The sequence below is a fragment of the Malus sylvestris genome, chromosome 4, assembly GCF_916048215.2.
Source record: "Malus sylvestris chromosome 4, drMalSylv7.2, whole genome shotgun sequence".
In the NCBI taxonomy this organism is placed as follows: Eukaryota; Viridiplantae; Streptophyta; class Magnoliopsida; order Rosales; family Rosaceae; genus Malus; species Malus sylvestris.
Genome location: NC_062263.1, coordinates 23398810 through 23414949, shown reverse-complemented (window position 1 = coordinate 23414949; position 16140 = coordinate 23398810). Strand labels below are relative to the sequence as shown.

Genomic DNA, 16140 nt, shown 5'->3' with positions numbered 1-16140 from the left:
CAAGTTGTGCCGCCGCAACATACCACCATGGGTCTTCAAAGAATGATGTGTATCTTTTGTTGAACATGATTTTCCTTCACACTAGCTCTCTTCAGCCCTTGCACGCGATCTCTTTACTGCTCATTTGCGGGTTGTCACTTTAATGAGACAATATTCCCGTCGTTATGGGGAGATAAGAACGCCAACGTTCCTGTAGAACGACGTGAATTTGTGTGGACGTTGCCCACTATGTCTCATCTCGATCCACATACCGCACAAATATGATAAGCAAGTGCGATGAATTCTAGATTTCAGAATGTTGCTCCAGATGCATTCCTCTGATCTAGCTAAAGTGACAAGATCATATACCATCTGCAAATATGCCTGCAAGGATAGACGTACTTAACGGACGTCGAGTCAACATCACTGGAAGGTATGCCGCCCCTGTTAGACGATTTAGACGTCCTTGTTGGACGGTCCGGTACACCGGGGGATAGCCAATCAATCTGTCTTGGCCTGGAGCACGACAGATCATTCGGTTCGTAGGATTCACTTTCCTAAAAGAGGAAGATACAGCACAACAATGAATCTAAACTCGATCGCTGTCTCAAATCATTTCCATCTCATGAGATTAATCTGGATTTCTCCCGAGACTTAAAGTTCTTGGTCCAATATACTAGTTTGGATGAGCTAAATGGAATTGAAATGAGATTATCATCGATGATGTTTTCACTTATATGGTAACTACCGACATAAATGAAAAGCGCTGATATCGAACTGTGTTCCGTTGATTAAGTAGCAACGTAGAACTGATTGGACAACTAAAGTTACAATCTAGGTCAAATTCCTTACCAAAGTGTGTATTGGACCTGTCGTTCCTACACTGCCCAAGGTAACCCCATTGTGTTCCGAGTGGGAAAGGAAACATTATGAGATGAATGAAATAGTGCGATATGATGCACGCCTTACGGCGCAAGGTTTCTCTCAAATGTCCTGTGATTGATAGCAGCATTATGAAATGTGGTTAGTGTTTTCTCCATGGGGATATAGATACGGAGATTTACATGTAAGTTCTTGAAGAATTACATGGACTGGTTTAAATAGTTCCAAAACCACGGAACACCCCTCTTAAGTTGTTTTGAGGCGTTCACTTACAATTCGACGGATGTGGTATACTCGCCTAAGTGATTATTTGATCAGTCAGGGATATGAATTATGCCTTTGCATGTTAAACTATGAAGTCTTATTCTAAATTACTAGAGTTACAGTTTATGTCGTTAACACGAATCTCACTAAGACTCTGGAAGAGCTTGAGAAAACTGCCTCGCACCTGAATATGGAATTTGAGATGAGATCTTAGGAAAACTCATTTATGCTTTGACCTGAAGTTAAAGCATTGTTCTGAAGGTATTTTGGTCTACCAATCGAACTACACCCTGAATGTGTTGCCTTTGAGTATACCTATGATCGTCCATACGTTATATGCAAATGAGACCCTTGAAGAGGTTATGGAATATGAAATTCCATATCTAAGTTCAACTTTGCGCTTTGTTGTACTTAGCTCATTGTATTTAGATAGGACATCTCCTTTGCTGTTGATCTTGGTAAAGATGCAGCACCGCGCCTACACGCAACCACTGAATTGGTCTTAAAGACATACCCTGAAGGTACTACATGGGCAAATCCCAACGCATCTTAGCGGATCCAACCCCCCTGATCCTCAGAATGATGCTTGCCTTGTTTGTTATGCTGACGCATGTTACTTATCAAACCCGCACAAGGCAAAATCCCCAAATGGTTATGTCTTTACCGTTAAGGATATCGCAATATCTTGGAGGTTCATGATATGACCTTAGTTCTGAAATCTTCGAATCGTTCCAAGACTCATCTTACTTCACTATGCCATAAGTGAGATATAGTTAGGAGTTCTTGTTGAGCATTTTTTGAAGTACTTGTTGTTTTCATCCATCGTTGAAGTCCCAAAGATGATCCATGAAGATTATGTCGCATGTATCCATCCGACCAAGCCATGATACATCAACGAAGTCAACACCAAGACATATTGCGTCCACATCTACATCAGCAAAGCATTAGGAGATTGAAATCATGCAAGCCTGTCCCAGACAACCTTACTGACCTCTACACGACGTCATTGCCAAAGTCAACCTTCCAGAAGCTTGTTCGAGGAATTGGTATGCCTAACTATTCATATGCAATGCTTGTAGTTCTCATTTGGAAGTTATGTCAAACTCAGGGGGAGTATCCAAAAGTATACTCACTTGATCTTAATGTACTCTTTTTTCCTACAATTAGGAGCATTTTTTCCCACTGGGTTTTTGCTACCTAACTAGGTTTTAAGGAGGCATCCATCTTGGGCTGATCATACCCTTGTGAGCTATTCTACTTGCGTCTAAAAGACGTATAGTTTTGACTTAATGCAACTTCTCACGTTTCTCCTTAGACTACAGGTTTTTCCCCACCTTGGGTTTTACTATAGCGAGGTTTTGTGAGTTTTACTTTTTATGCATTCTTCCAATGATTTGAGACTCGCATTCACTCATTGTGCCGACGACTTCATCAACTGTATTTGCTTCATCACTGAAGACTTGATGCGCCATTTACTTGAGTATTTACACACTCAAGGGGGAGTGTTGCAGTCCTATTAGATTAGGAATGTGATTGTGTAAATCATAGTAGATATGAGAATGTATCTTATATTCCTATTAGGAGTAGATTACCTATTAAATGTTGTAATTCTAAAGGGAAAGGCTTTTACCTATCCTACTACTATAAATAAAGGCACAATAGGGTGGAATAGAACACACCCACAATTACATATCCCTCTCTTTCTCTCTATCTATGCCGCACCTATCCTCTCTCTGGCCTCCATAATTGTTCAGTAAATTATGCCTACAACAATGTGCCTATTTTTTACATACTATACCTTTTACTAACTATGCTTAACTTTTGACCTTATTTCTATTTTTACCACTTTCATTTTATTTTTTTGAGTCCTATCAAAACATGCCAATTTACCTTCCCACCATAAAAATAAAAAATTATAAGACTAATGAAAAATGCTTCACAAACTTATTGTTATCCAAAAATATCTGATGGAACTTTTTTTTAATCATAAGGAAAATTACAAATTTTTATGAAGAAATAGTTGTCAATGACACTAAACTTTAACTTATTTACGACAATGCTACCGCACCCAAAGTTAAACTCATTTACGTACTATCACCACCGCTCTCTTGTTTTTGTCGCTATCATTTATAGTAATTCATTAAGTGTTTTTTAATAATTATATAAGCCATTTTCATAAAAGTAGAGTTATAATCATAAACATTTTTTAATTTTCACACAACCTGTTAAATCTTGTCAATTGTTTTCGTTTGATTTATTGATCTAACAATCAAAATTAAAAAGAGTGTGAGAAGTCAGGATAAGTGAAAATCATCTACCCAATAATAAATAAGAAAAAAAATTTAAAAAAAATGAAATTGTCTTGATTTTAATGAGATTCCAATTTTGTAGCTCTTGGTTTTGGCTTGCATCAAATCAAACAATGCAACTTCAAAGTCCAGCTTCTTCCTCACTCCCTTTGGTCAAGATCAACATCATAATGTTGGTAAGAGGGTGAAGGGCTCATCAGCAAATGGAAGAGTGTTCAGAGGGGCAGCAGCTTTCAGAAAGTTCTGCAAGTCCAAGGGGCAAACCAAAAAAACACAAAAATTTATATGCACCAACCCCTAAATAGAAGACCAAATCCTAATTGCTATTGGTCAGGCGGTGTCGAAGATCAACTCTAGGACATAGACCCTCTCCTTCTGGTGAATCTCAACATGAACTCCAGCACTGTTGTTGTATACGTTGATGTAGCTCGGTGGTAGCAATGGACCCAAAGATTGGAAGATTGAATTGAGGTCATTGGACCTAAGCTTTTCGTCGGTCGAAATTTTGGGCCAGGGCGGGTCTGAGGTAGCAGTAGTAGTGGTAAACGAATGTTCATCAACAACATAAAGATCTCTCCTCTCCTTTCTTCATCTTCTTCGGGAGAAGATCGTCGTTGTGTCATGGAGAGAGGGGGAGACAACATAACAGAGAGATCCGGAAGATTAGACAGACAAAAGACTTGCCCTTATGGGTAAAATTTGAAACTCATTGTTTGGACCATTTTAATTAGACTAGTTTAGTGTTGGACTTTGTCCTAACCATTAAATAAAGTTAGTACATGGTTGTTTGTTAACATTTAAAGTTTTCAAACTTTTTTCATTAGTTTTTCTAAAATTATAAACTAATGAAAAATGCCTCGCAAACTTATTTTTATCCAAAAAATATTTCATGAGCTTTTTTCTAAACATAAGGACAATTAGAAATTTTATGAAGAAATAGTTGTTGATGACACTAAACGTCAACTTATTTACGAAACAACTACCGCACCCAAACTTAATGTTTTTTGTCACTATTATTTATAGTAATTGATTAAGTGTTTTTTTTTATTAAATTATATAAAGCCATTTTCATAAAAGTGAAGTTATATAAACATAAACTCTTTTCAATTTTCACACAACTTGTTAAATCTTGTTAGTTGTTTTTGTTTGATTTATCAAAATTGTTATCAAAATTAAAAAGAGTGTGAGAAGTTAGGGTTGATGAAGATCATCTACCCAATAATAAATAGGCTTAAATGTCAAAATGGTCCTTGTGTTATAGCCATATAGTCAATTTACTCCCTTTGTTTTCGATTTGATTAATTTAGTCATCGTGTTTATCTCTTTTAGCCAATTAAAGACATTTCATTCAATTTCTTTTAAAAAATTTATAAGAAAAATTATATGAGATATAGTTACCCTTCATCTTTACATAAAAATGCAAATCAATGAGCCAATATGAAAAATAATTAAGGTTGTGACATAAAAAAGAAGAGGGTAATGTTAGCAAGGAGGTCGGGGAATTGGGAGAAGAATAATTTTTCTTTTAATTTTTAATTTTATTTTATTTTTAAATATGTGAAATCAAATAAATAATTTTATAAATAAGTTTATAATAATTTATATATATTTTTTTACAAAAATAAGATGGAAATGTCCTCAATTGGCTAACGAAGATGATCAAATTGGTCAAATTTAAAACACATGAACTAAAATTGACTCAAAAACTAAAACTCAGACGCCATTTTAACATTTAAGTCTAATAAATAAGGAAAAAAAAATTTAAAAATTCAAATTGTTGTATGAATTTTTAATTGAAACTTAAAAGAAAACAAAACATTAGCCCTATTCGATTCTCGCCGAGCCCTACTTCCCCAATCGCGCCAATTCCCCCATTTGTGCTCTTATCTCTCATACAGTAGCAGCCCTTGATCCGAGTCCTCTCCAGCTATATTCGGTAAGCATTGGTCCCTTAGCTACTCGTTCTTCCTCTCTAGCTTTCGCGTATGTAGAAATTGCTGCTTAATTTTGAATTTTTTCCATCTGAAATTCAAATTTTAGCGGAATGCACATTCGATTACCTGTTTTTGTTTTCCTTTTCTGTTCAATTCATGAATCGTTTCATCTATTTACACAGCCATTTTAAATCCCACAATTTGTTTTCTGTGATGGGAATTAGGCAATATCGCAAGCGCCCAGAAGTTGAAAGAGTAATTAGAAATTAAAAAAGGAAAATAAATTGGATTTTTGTTGGTATTTTCTGTTTTTGTACTTATGGGTCAATGAACTGCTTTTCATTGATGATTAAATTGCACATTTTCTTGAAATTACATTCTTTGTTAGTTCGTACTCAGATGAATTGGTGTTACAAAAGTAAACCACTTCTATTATTTTTGTGCATAGTTGCAAAAGAGTTTGCAAATATTCGTAGCTGATCGATCGATTTGGCGTCAGTTTCGTGATTTGTGAATATAAACACCTTGCAATTTGGCATGAAATTGTTGAAATTATGCAGATTTGCAAATTGGGTTAGTCTTTAAATTTTGAATTTGTAGAAGCGTTATCAGTTGATGCAGGAGCATTTTCTGAGGGGCTTCCGAAAGCTAAGTGAGTCCGCTTGCTAGATAGCTGGCTAGGGTTCTAGTTAATTTGGGAGTTTTTCATCTTTTCTTCATGTTTTATGTAGTCTTTATTTATAGGATCAGGATTTATTAAGTAGTAGGAATATGATTAAATTTTAATTTGGTAGTTCCTAGTAGAATAAGTATTTCTTAGAAATAAGGTTTGGGAATTCTAGGCTGCTTTCCTCTAGTATAAATAGGCTATGAATGTATTCAGAATTATCAGTATATATGATCAGAAATCAGAGTTTCCTCATGGGTTTCTTGCCATAGGACTCAATTATCTTCGTTCCAACTTCGATTATATTGTTCTTTTATCTCCTTTTTGTGTTATTATTGTTTGGATTCTGTTTCTACTGCAATTTGGCTCTATTCTATCTGTTGGACAGCATCTTACTTTACCCTGTTGTTGTAGGAACATGGCGAAGCATCATCCTGACCTGATTATGTGCCGGAACCCAGAAGCAACCTGGAATAGCTATTGGAAGGTTGTGTGAGAAGTGTGACGGTAAGTGTGTAATTTGTGACTCTTACGTGCGTCCTTGCACGCTTGTTCGGGTTTGTGATGAGTGCAACTATGGATCTTTCCAGGGAAGGTGTGTTATCTGTGGAGGGGTTGGAATTTCTAATGCTTATTACTGCAAGGAGTGTACTCAGCAAGAGAAAGATAGAGATGGCTGTCTGAAAATTGTGAATCTGGGAAGTGCCAAAACAGATCTGTTCTATGAACGGAAAAAGTATGGTTTCAAGAAAAGATGATCTTAGTAGGTCAAGTTTCGTTTAGTTCCGGAAATCATTTTGTTGTGTTCACTATTATTGCTGGTATGTTTGACTCTTGTATTTTCTCGTTCGATATGTTTCCAACCAACTGTAATTCTGTGGCTAGTCTAGCTAAGTAATTTATGATTTCGGTAATTCTCCCTCGTAATCTTTGAAGTAATTTTAAATATGCGATTTTATGTTCATTATCTCAACTCGGCGTTTCCTTTTATCTTCTACTGAAGTTGCGAAGGGATTCTGCTAAAGATTGCTTGTTGGTTAATGGTTCAGTATGTCAATGCCATACTCTTTAAAAATCCTTCAAAATCTCAATTGAATTCATCCCGCTTAGTGATTTTGGCCAGGCAGTGTGTCTTGTCCAACCTTTTGCTCCAGAATTTGATCCCCTTCCCGTAGATTATGGTAGTTAACAGAAAAAAACCCGGGTATACAATGCGATCCGAAACTTATGCTCTGCAGGTGAACACCATACAGATTTCGATACCAACCATTCAGATTTCGATCAAGCCTTATACGGTTATGGAAAAACCGTATATTTCAATATGTATATGTATATTACGTTTATGGTAAAATACAAATCATTTTGATGTGTACCGCAAACTGAAGCACTTGTAAATTTACGAACGAGGATAAACAATTAAAAAATAGTTATATTGTTGGTCGTGACATCAAACCTCATTGGATTTCCAGCTTTATGTATGAAAAAAAAAAATTAGAGAGACTTGCTGAGGTGATAAGGACAACCAAATTTTATGTCCCATGCCACGTGGTAGTCCCCTGTACAATCATTGGCTGGTCAAATTGCCAATTGGCCATACCAGCATCCCGTAAAAGATCATCACTTGCAGCAACTGGAACACGTCCTGAACCAATTTTAACAAAAATGTCAATTCAGCAGCAGGTTGCTGCTGAATTTATCTCATGGCAGCCAAATTCTGTCATCAGTAGAAGTCGAGGAAAATTTGTCACCTTCCCTTCAACTTCATTGCAATTCGCAATCACTTGGAACTGCGGTTTAGTTTGATACCTATTAAGTGACTGATCCATTGAATGACCTAACTCAACCTTTCCTCTTAGAGTATATTATCCCCTCTGCTTAGACGTAAAGTATTGTGGTATCAGAAAAGATTTTTCATGCAACATAAATGCTACCTCAAATTCGTATACTATCATGTGGAAGAGATAAGACACATAAAAATGTGTGATTGTTTCATCATAACATCACATGTGCATAGTGTACAAATCATCTGTAGAATGCAAGTGATCGGTCTGGAAGATGTGTTGAGAGACAAACAGTTTCCTCAATTCCTCAAATGAGTCTACTGTCTCAGGTGGAAGACGGCAATACCAGTTTAGAGCTCCGCTAGAGAGGGTGGAGGGGAAGAGAAGACATCGCTTATCGTCGGTGTGCATTCGATATGCCATGGTGGACTCAAAGAGGTTAAGGTGTTCAATTGGGTCCTCCCTTCCAGTATAGAGTTGTAAACCAAGCTTTTGTTTTGTCTTCGCTTGAAGGGGGGTGTCGAGGATCCTTCTTGTGAGAAGGCCATGCCTGGGTTGGTTCCAGTCAAGTATCTCGGCCTAACGTTCGGCCTTCAACTTGTTTACTTCCTCAAGGAGCTGTAGGATAAGGGGGTCATGAATGGAGTTATGTAGCACTTGAATTTTCTTTCATAAGTCTCCATCGCCTCTTGGAAGTAGGAAAGTTTGAGCATGGGCGTGTGGTTTTTTCTTGGACTCGCCGTACTGACTTCTAGTGCAAATTTGTCGGAATACCTCAGAGTCCCCTACCTTCATGTTCCTCTAGGACCTGTCATTCCTTCCCTAGATTGGCAGCTGGCCTGGGTCGTGGGAGGGGACCGAGTCTTTCAGAAACCCTTGGGTCATTGATCTTCGAGCATATGTGGAGGGGATTCTCTCGACGTTGCTTTAGGAAGTCTCGGCAGTCACGATAAACAAGTTTCGATCCTTCCAACCCTTCTGCAAGGAGGTTTCTTCCTCCACTTCTTCTACTTCAGGTCGAAGCATCTAGGTTGAGAGAAGTCTCATGTTGATCAATGTTTTGATGATTAGCTCGCTCCTCATCAGGAATACCCATGTCGAAGGGAGGTGACCCTCCGTGTTGGGGGCACCCAGATGATGGTTGATGTCCACAGGGGCAACGAGCTCGCGTGTTTGAGTACGCCTAGTTTCGTGGAGCGTCTCAAAGAGCTTCTCATACTGCTCCTAGAGGACCTCATTCTTCATTGCTATCTTGTTGTTCTAAGCTTCTAGCTCATCGACTTTAGCTTGAAGAACAACCCTCTTTCATTCATTCTTTCGTTGTTTTGCACTAGGTGCAAGATGGGTGTCATTCTGTGTGCTGTGGCTTCCTTCGCTTCCAATGTTAGAAAGGGATGCTTGGTCAAAAGAGAGTGTATGAATGGTGGAAACCAGCTTGGCAAAGCTGAAGAGAGTGGGAATAAGTGTCGTTCCCACAGACGGCACCAAATGTTGATGCACAAAATCAGCGAGGACTTTGGTACAACAGAAAGTGTTAAGTTTGTGACCTTCGCTAGATTGCTCCGGTCACTAGTGTGGATAAGTAAGTAAATGGATAGGGACAGGGAAGCAAACACAAGATGTACGTGGTTCACCCAGATTGGCTACGTCCACGGAGTAGAAGAGTTCTCATTAATTGTGAAGGGTTTACACAAGTACATAGGTTCAAGTTCTCCTTTAGTGAGTACTAGTGAATGATTTAGTACAAATGACATTAGGAAATATTGTGAGAGAATGATCTCTATTTATAGAAGAGAGTTTCTAGTTTCATTCTGACATTGACACGTGTCGTGTTGTGATTGGCTTCTGATGTTGACACATGTCGCATTATGATTGGCTTCTGATGTCGACACGTGTTGCGCTGTGATTGGCCTCCTGGTTGGAGGGAAACTCTTCTGGGTCCTTAACGGTATAATGTTGATCGGTGCTCAGTAGTTTCGGGATTGGTCAAGTATGGTACAAACAGTGCTCCCCTAAGTTCCCAAGTGAGGGAAGTTCCTCGGTTGGGGACTTGCAAGATCCAAGCCATTGAGTAATCACAAAACTTCTAAGTACCGAAGTGTGATATCATTTTCATTTACCTTATCTGTCTCATATATAGATGCGGCATCTTCTCTGGAAATACTTTTCCTCCATCCAGGGGTGGTATCTTTAACCGATGAAGATGCACAAGGTAATGTATCAATTTCACTTGAAGCTTACTTGTAGTTTCGGGCTTGGTCAAGTGCGATACAAACCCTATAGTAGGAGTCCCCGCAAGTCGCCGAGCTTGGAGATTTGCCGAATGAGGTAACAGAAAAAGTAAGCAATTAGACTTCCAAGCAAGCAACCTGGATCGGAGGTTCGACTTCGGCTTCCGGTTGATTGTTCTCCTTCTCTTTATGTTGTAAACAGCAACAAGGATAAGGAGAAGCAAATGGAGAAGAGATGATATGAGATACTTTTCACTTGCTTTATCTGTCTCATATGTAGATGTAGCATCTTCTCTGGAATTACTTTTCCTTCATCCAGGGGTGGTATATTTAACCGATGAAGATGCACAAGGTAATGTATCGATTTCACTTGAAGCTTACTTGTAGTTTCGGGCTTGGTCAAGTGCGATACAAACCCTATAGTAGGAGTCATCCAAGTCATCAAGCTAGGAGATTTGCCGAAGGAGGTAACATACAAGGTAAGCAATCAGACCTCCAAGCAAGCAACCTGGATCGGAGGTTCGACTTTGGTTTCCGGTTGATTGTTCTCTTTCTCTTTGTGTCGTAAACAATAACAAGGATAAGGAGAAGCAAATGGAGAAGAGATGATATGAGATACTTTTGCTTTTGAAGAAGTAACTTTCCACAGGCTTATTCTTGAACTGGGCTGGAGGGTTTTCTAGTTTCAGTCAGAGTATAAGGCCGACTCAAGAATTTGAGGGTCAAAACAAGTCCATCAAATCTAGAATACGTTCGACCCTGATGATATGGGATACTTTTGCTGTTGACAAAGTAGTGGATGTATCGGCACGTGTTCTGTTATGCTTGTCTCCACATGCTTCCTTGTATCCTTCTCACTTGCCCTATCTGTTCCTCAGGCAGATGTGGTATATTCTCTGTAAGCATAAGATGTTGAAGATGAGTACTCGAGAGCAATGCCACGTAAGTAATCAGGCAAGGGGTTTCAGGTAGTCAGTTCCTGACTGGAAGCTTGATTCCAAGTGTTGACTAATTGCTCTATTTCTCTTTGTTTTGCAAATAAGAACAAGGCCAAAGGAAAAGACAGGGAAAAAGCATGATATATGATACTCTTGCTTTTAACCCTGATGATATGAGATACTCTTGCTCTGGTGTGGCTTGTTTGCGGATATATTATCGGGAGGAAAAAAAGCTGAGTATTTCGAGAGACTCTGCTGAGAGTGCCCTCTCGAATGTGAAGAAAGTTGAGCATTTTTTTTATTTGCAGGTCTGCCTGGTTGTGGAGGATGGCGGTCGACATATATAGGAGTCTCCCTAACAACAAGTAGTAGTGCTATTCATTTACCCATCTTGGTCATAGCAATGTAGTGGGAGCTGCAAGCTTCACATGTTTTAACTTTGTCAAAGCACTTTGAAAAAGTGGTCTGTGGTATCTGGAAAGCTGATGTTGCGTGTGAAGTTTGCAGACAAGTTTTATCCAAGGAAATCTGGCTCTCGAAGTTTGGAGAGTGGTGCCTCTTCGGTTTTCGAACAAGCAATCCTGTCAGGGATTTGGCTCTCGAGATTCAAAGAACGGTGCCTCTTCGATTTTTGAGAAAGCAATCCTGTTGGAAGTTTAACTCTTAAGATTCGGAGAGCAGTGTCTCTTCGATTTTTGACAAAGTAATCTTGTTGGGAGTCTGGCTCTCGAGATTCGGAGGGCGGTACCTCTTTGATTTTTGAGCATGTAATCCTGTTAGGAGTCTGGCTCTCGAGATTCGGAGAGCGGTGCCTCTTCGATTTTTGAGAAAGCAATCCTGTTGGAAATCTGACTCTTGAGATTCGGAGAGCAGTGTCTTTTCGATTTTTGAGAAAGTAATCCTGTTGGGAGTCTGGCTCTCGAGATTCGGAGGGCGGCACCTCTTCGATTTTTGAGCAAGCAATCTTGTTGGGAGTGTTTTCTCGAATATGAGTAAAGGTTGGGCATTTTTGCCAGTCTGCCTTGCCACGGAGCACGGAGGTTGACACACATTGGGACTTTCTAGTTATCAAGCAGTGGTGATGTTCCTTTACCATTGTGGGTAATAATAGGGTAGCTGGACCTTTCATGATATTGTTTGAACGATTTCATGATGTCATTCAGCACGTAATATGCCTCTCTCTTTCTCATACATTAAGCTTCAACTTTATATGATCCTTATGAATCTTTTTTGTAAGTAAATAAACAAAATATGATTCTTTCTGAGAAAATGAAGTCCCGAAATCAAATGGATATTATTAAATATAAGTTTAAGATAAAAGGTATTATTGAGGGATAGGGATCCTCGGATCCCTTCCATCAATTCCACCAAGTTTGAGAATCCGGACCGTTGAAATTTGATCCAACGACTACAAACAGGGAGCTTCTTTAAAAGGTATAATAACTATAATCGTTTGATCAAATTTCAACGGCTTGGATCCCCGGATTTGGTGGATTTGGTCGAAGGGATCCGGCTTTTTCCTTCATTGAGTTCTACAAATATAATTAATAAGTAAATTGTAGCAATGGTCCCTCAATTTTAATTAAATTGGAGCAATGGTCTCTCAACTAAAAATCTATTACCATTAGTCCCTCAACTCATCAAAATGTGTAGTTATGGTCTTTTTATTCAACTTTGTTAGAATTTTGTCAAAATAAGTTATGTTGGAAAGACCATTGCTACAATTGGGGTCCCTCAACTCATCAAAATGTGTAGTTATGGTCATTTTCTCCAACTTTGTTAGAATTTTTTCAAAATGAGTTTTGTTCGAACGACCATTGTTACAATTGGGTTAAAGTTGAGGGATTATTGCTCCGTTAAAGTTGAGGACCATTTTTCCAGTTAGATTAAAGTTGAGAGACCTGGTAATGGATTTTTAGTTGAGGGATTATAACTGCATGTTTTGATGAGTTGAGGGACCAATGGTAATAGATTTTTAATTGAGGGATCATTGCTATAATTGAGTTAAAATTAAGAGATCATTGCTACAATTTACTCTATAATTAATACATGTGTCATCCACCAATCGATTAAGATTGTCCTACAAACCAAAGAATTCAAGTGATTGAAATGATGACACTACTACAAAAAGGGATATCACTGGCGCTATACAAACAACAACAACAAACCCTGGCGCTATACAACTGACAAAAAACACCACTTACTGTCGGATTTTTGGTAAAAATCCGACATTAAATCGTGCAATGTCCGATAGTGGAAGCGACGCCAATACTACCGTCACAAATGGGTATCGACGTCGCTTATCTTCCTTAATCCGCTACCAAGAAGGAAAGTAATATAAAATAAAAAAGAACAACAGCGTCGCTTAAAAGAGACATCGGTTCTTACGTCGCTTAAAAGCGACATAGAAATCTGATATGATGGCAGTTCAAACCGACATTAAGTAACAAATAAACAATTAAAATATCACACTTACTGTAAAATAGTCAAGCTACTGTCGGTCGTAACCAACATTACCTACCATCTAGATAAATAAAATAATTAAGCTATTGTCGTCCATAAGCGACACCAAATATATTAATAATAAAAAAAATCCATTTTTAATTAATAATAACCAAAATGACCAAACCCATATGAAATTGGTAGCTAAAACCAGGTATGTTGCTGGCTAGGTTTTCTCATAGTGGGTAAAGAACAAAACCCAACAATAATTCACAGTAAATCGCAAAACCCATATGAAATATAGAATCTTTAACAACAATTCACAGAAATTCGAACCTAATTTCATAGAGTGAAATTAGGATATGATCCTTTGGAAGCCCATGGTGAAAGAATACGTCAGCCACACAACTTGTCATCCCTTCATCAAGTGGGTATGTATCTGTCGATGTGTTTCGCATATCTATCATCTTATGCATTTCTCACTTTTAAACTTAAAAAGTACAGATCTAAAGTAAACCTTCCCCCTTCCCCTCAACTATGCAGCCGCCGCCACAGTGTCCCCGTAGCAGCAGAGGCCTTCCCCGGGAGAGAGTCACAGACGAGGCAGAGTTAGGAGAGATCATCTCTAGAAGACAATCTCAAAGGCTCGATCGGACTTGTATCAGCAAAGCAGACCTGAGAAGGCAACTGAAAGACTTTCCATCTGGGTTCCGATAAAAAACCATAAACTGAAACTAAAAACTAAAAAATAATTATCAATTTCGGCATCATAATAGTTAGACTACAAAACCATAAACTGAAACTAAAAACCATAATAAAATGAAAAAGTACCACGTTTCCAAAAAAAAAAAAAATTAAAAATGGACAACCTTCAACTTCTTCCTCTTCGAATTGGAGTTCATAATAAGTGAAAGTTGGTGTCGGTTTAAACCGCCACTAACTTCTCACATTCATTATACACCACTTTCTGACAAAATTTATTGAAGAAAACCTGGCATCGGTTTAGTTGTACTTGATGTCGGTTTAAACCGACACCACCACTGACATGGATTAAATCAATCACCTACTTCTGACATAGTTTTTTAGTCTTTTGAACAAAATTGGCGTCGGTTTAGTTACACTTAGTGTCGGTTTAAACCGACACCACCACTGACGCATTAAATCAATCAATGACTTCTGACATAGTTTTTTGAAATTAATAAGGCGTCGCTTTAATAAACATTGGTGTCGATTAAAACCGACACCATGGTCTGACAAGCTTTAATGAGGTGGCCTTTGCGTCGGTTTAGTTTCACTTGGTGTCGGTTTAAACCGACACGACTACAAGCGGGAAAGTTCCTGCCTAGTTTATTTTGAATATCTAGAGTGCAAAACAAATTAATTTAATATAATATATTCTTATATTACTAAATATTATAATTTTATGTTATATTTAAGGGTTTTTTTAATAACACCCCACTTAATATTTAATGTTAAATGACTTGTATAAAATGACTATTTAAACTCTATTTTTCTCAAAAAAAAATCTAAAATAAAAAAAGAAGCAATTATTTTCTTCCTACACCCAAATCATGAAAAATAAAATCCTAAAACTACCCGTAAGTTTATTTATAATTTTGTAGTTTGTACACACCTGCACTCACAATGTCTTGTCATTATGTTTTTTTATTAACTGTAAAGTATTCTGCAACATAATAGACAAAGATATATTCTGAAATATTCAAATCTTCTTTGAGATAGTTTAGTGGTGTTTTTTTTTCTTTTGCTAAACTTTTTTAAGCATGCTTGCTGCTTATTTCTTAGGATGGGTGGGGTTGCAATATCATTCAAGCATGATTGCAAAACTGAATTTTTAACTTGGGAACAATAGGGTATAAATGGTCTCTGGTAAAAAAAATGATCTTTGTGGCTAAATTGGTAGTGGGCACTGAACTTTTCGGATTTGACATTTAGATAGATTAGTAAATTATGAGCTCTGGTAAAAAATGATCTTCATGGCTAAATCGGTATTTAAACAAAGCAAGTGAATATCATCATCCCTAACCAAGATGCCAACACATAGTCCGCTACGTTAACACGAGTCACCGAGAGATAGTTCAACATGTTAAATGAAAGCAAAGGAGAAAGCCAAAGTAGCAAAACTATCTGTTGGACAAAAAGAAGGAAACGAAAGATCATTCATACAAAGATTTGTGGTATCCACTAGCGTAAATATTTTAAATTGAAGATCAAATTGATTCATTGTATTCATATAGGGTCAAGGAGTGTAACTATAAAAAATCATCAAAATCGAAGTTAAAATAACCATTAAATCGTGATTTTTCGTTTATCACCGTCGAAAAGTTTTGTCCCGTTACTTGATCTTTGAATGTTTGTTTTTTACGATTTTTGGCGTATGTGATCTCGAATCATATACAAACAAGTTTGACGGTTGGATCATAGAAATTAGTTTCATAAGATGCGTATCTCATCAAAATTATATATTCACCAACACTTAAGAGTTTATTTATACTTTCATTAAGTATAACATAAGATTTGTGGTATCCACTAGTGTAAATATTTTAAATTGAAGATCGAGTTTATTCATTGTATTCATATAAGGTCAAGGAGTGTAGTTATAAAAAAAATCATCAAAATCGGAGTTAAAATAACCGTTAAATCGTGATTTTTCGTTTATCACTGTCGAAAAGTTTTGTCCCATTACTTAATCTCT

At 37.5% G+C, this 16140-nt stretch overlaps 2 protein-coding genes and 1 pseudogene across 2 annotated transcripts in view; all 3 read left to right on the top strand.

Annotated features, from left to right (window-relative positions):
* LOC126619120 (probable LRR receptor-like serine/threonine-protein kinase At3g47570) overlaps positions 1–16140 on the top strand; it is a 99545-nt gene that overhangs the window by 36244 nt on the left and 47161 nt on the right. The gene's annotated exons all lie outside the window — the stretch shown is intronic.
* LOC126619137 (PHD finger-like domain-containing protein 5A) overlaps positions 5214–16140 on the top strand; it is a 34084-nt gene continuing 23157 nt past the window's right edge. The window contains exon 1 of the mRNA XM_050287413.1: positions 5214–5370. The gene's annotated coding sequence lies outside the window, so the exon portion shown is untranslated. The remainder of the gene's footprint in view (positions 5371–16140) is intronic.
* On the top strand, positions 6454–6999 carry LOC126619135 (PHD finger-like domain-containing protein 5A; annotated as a pseudogene).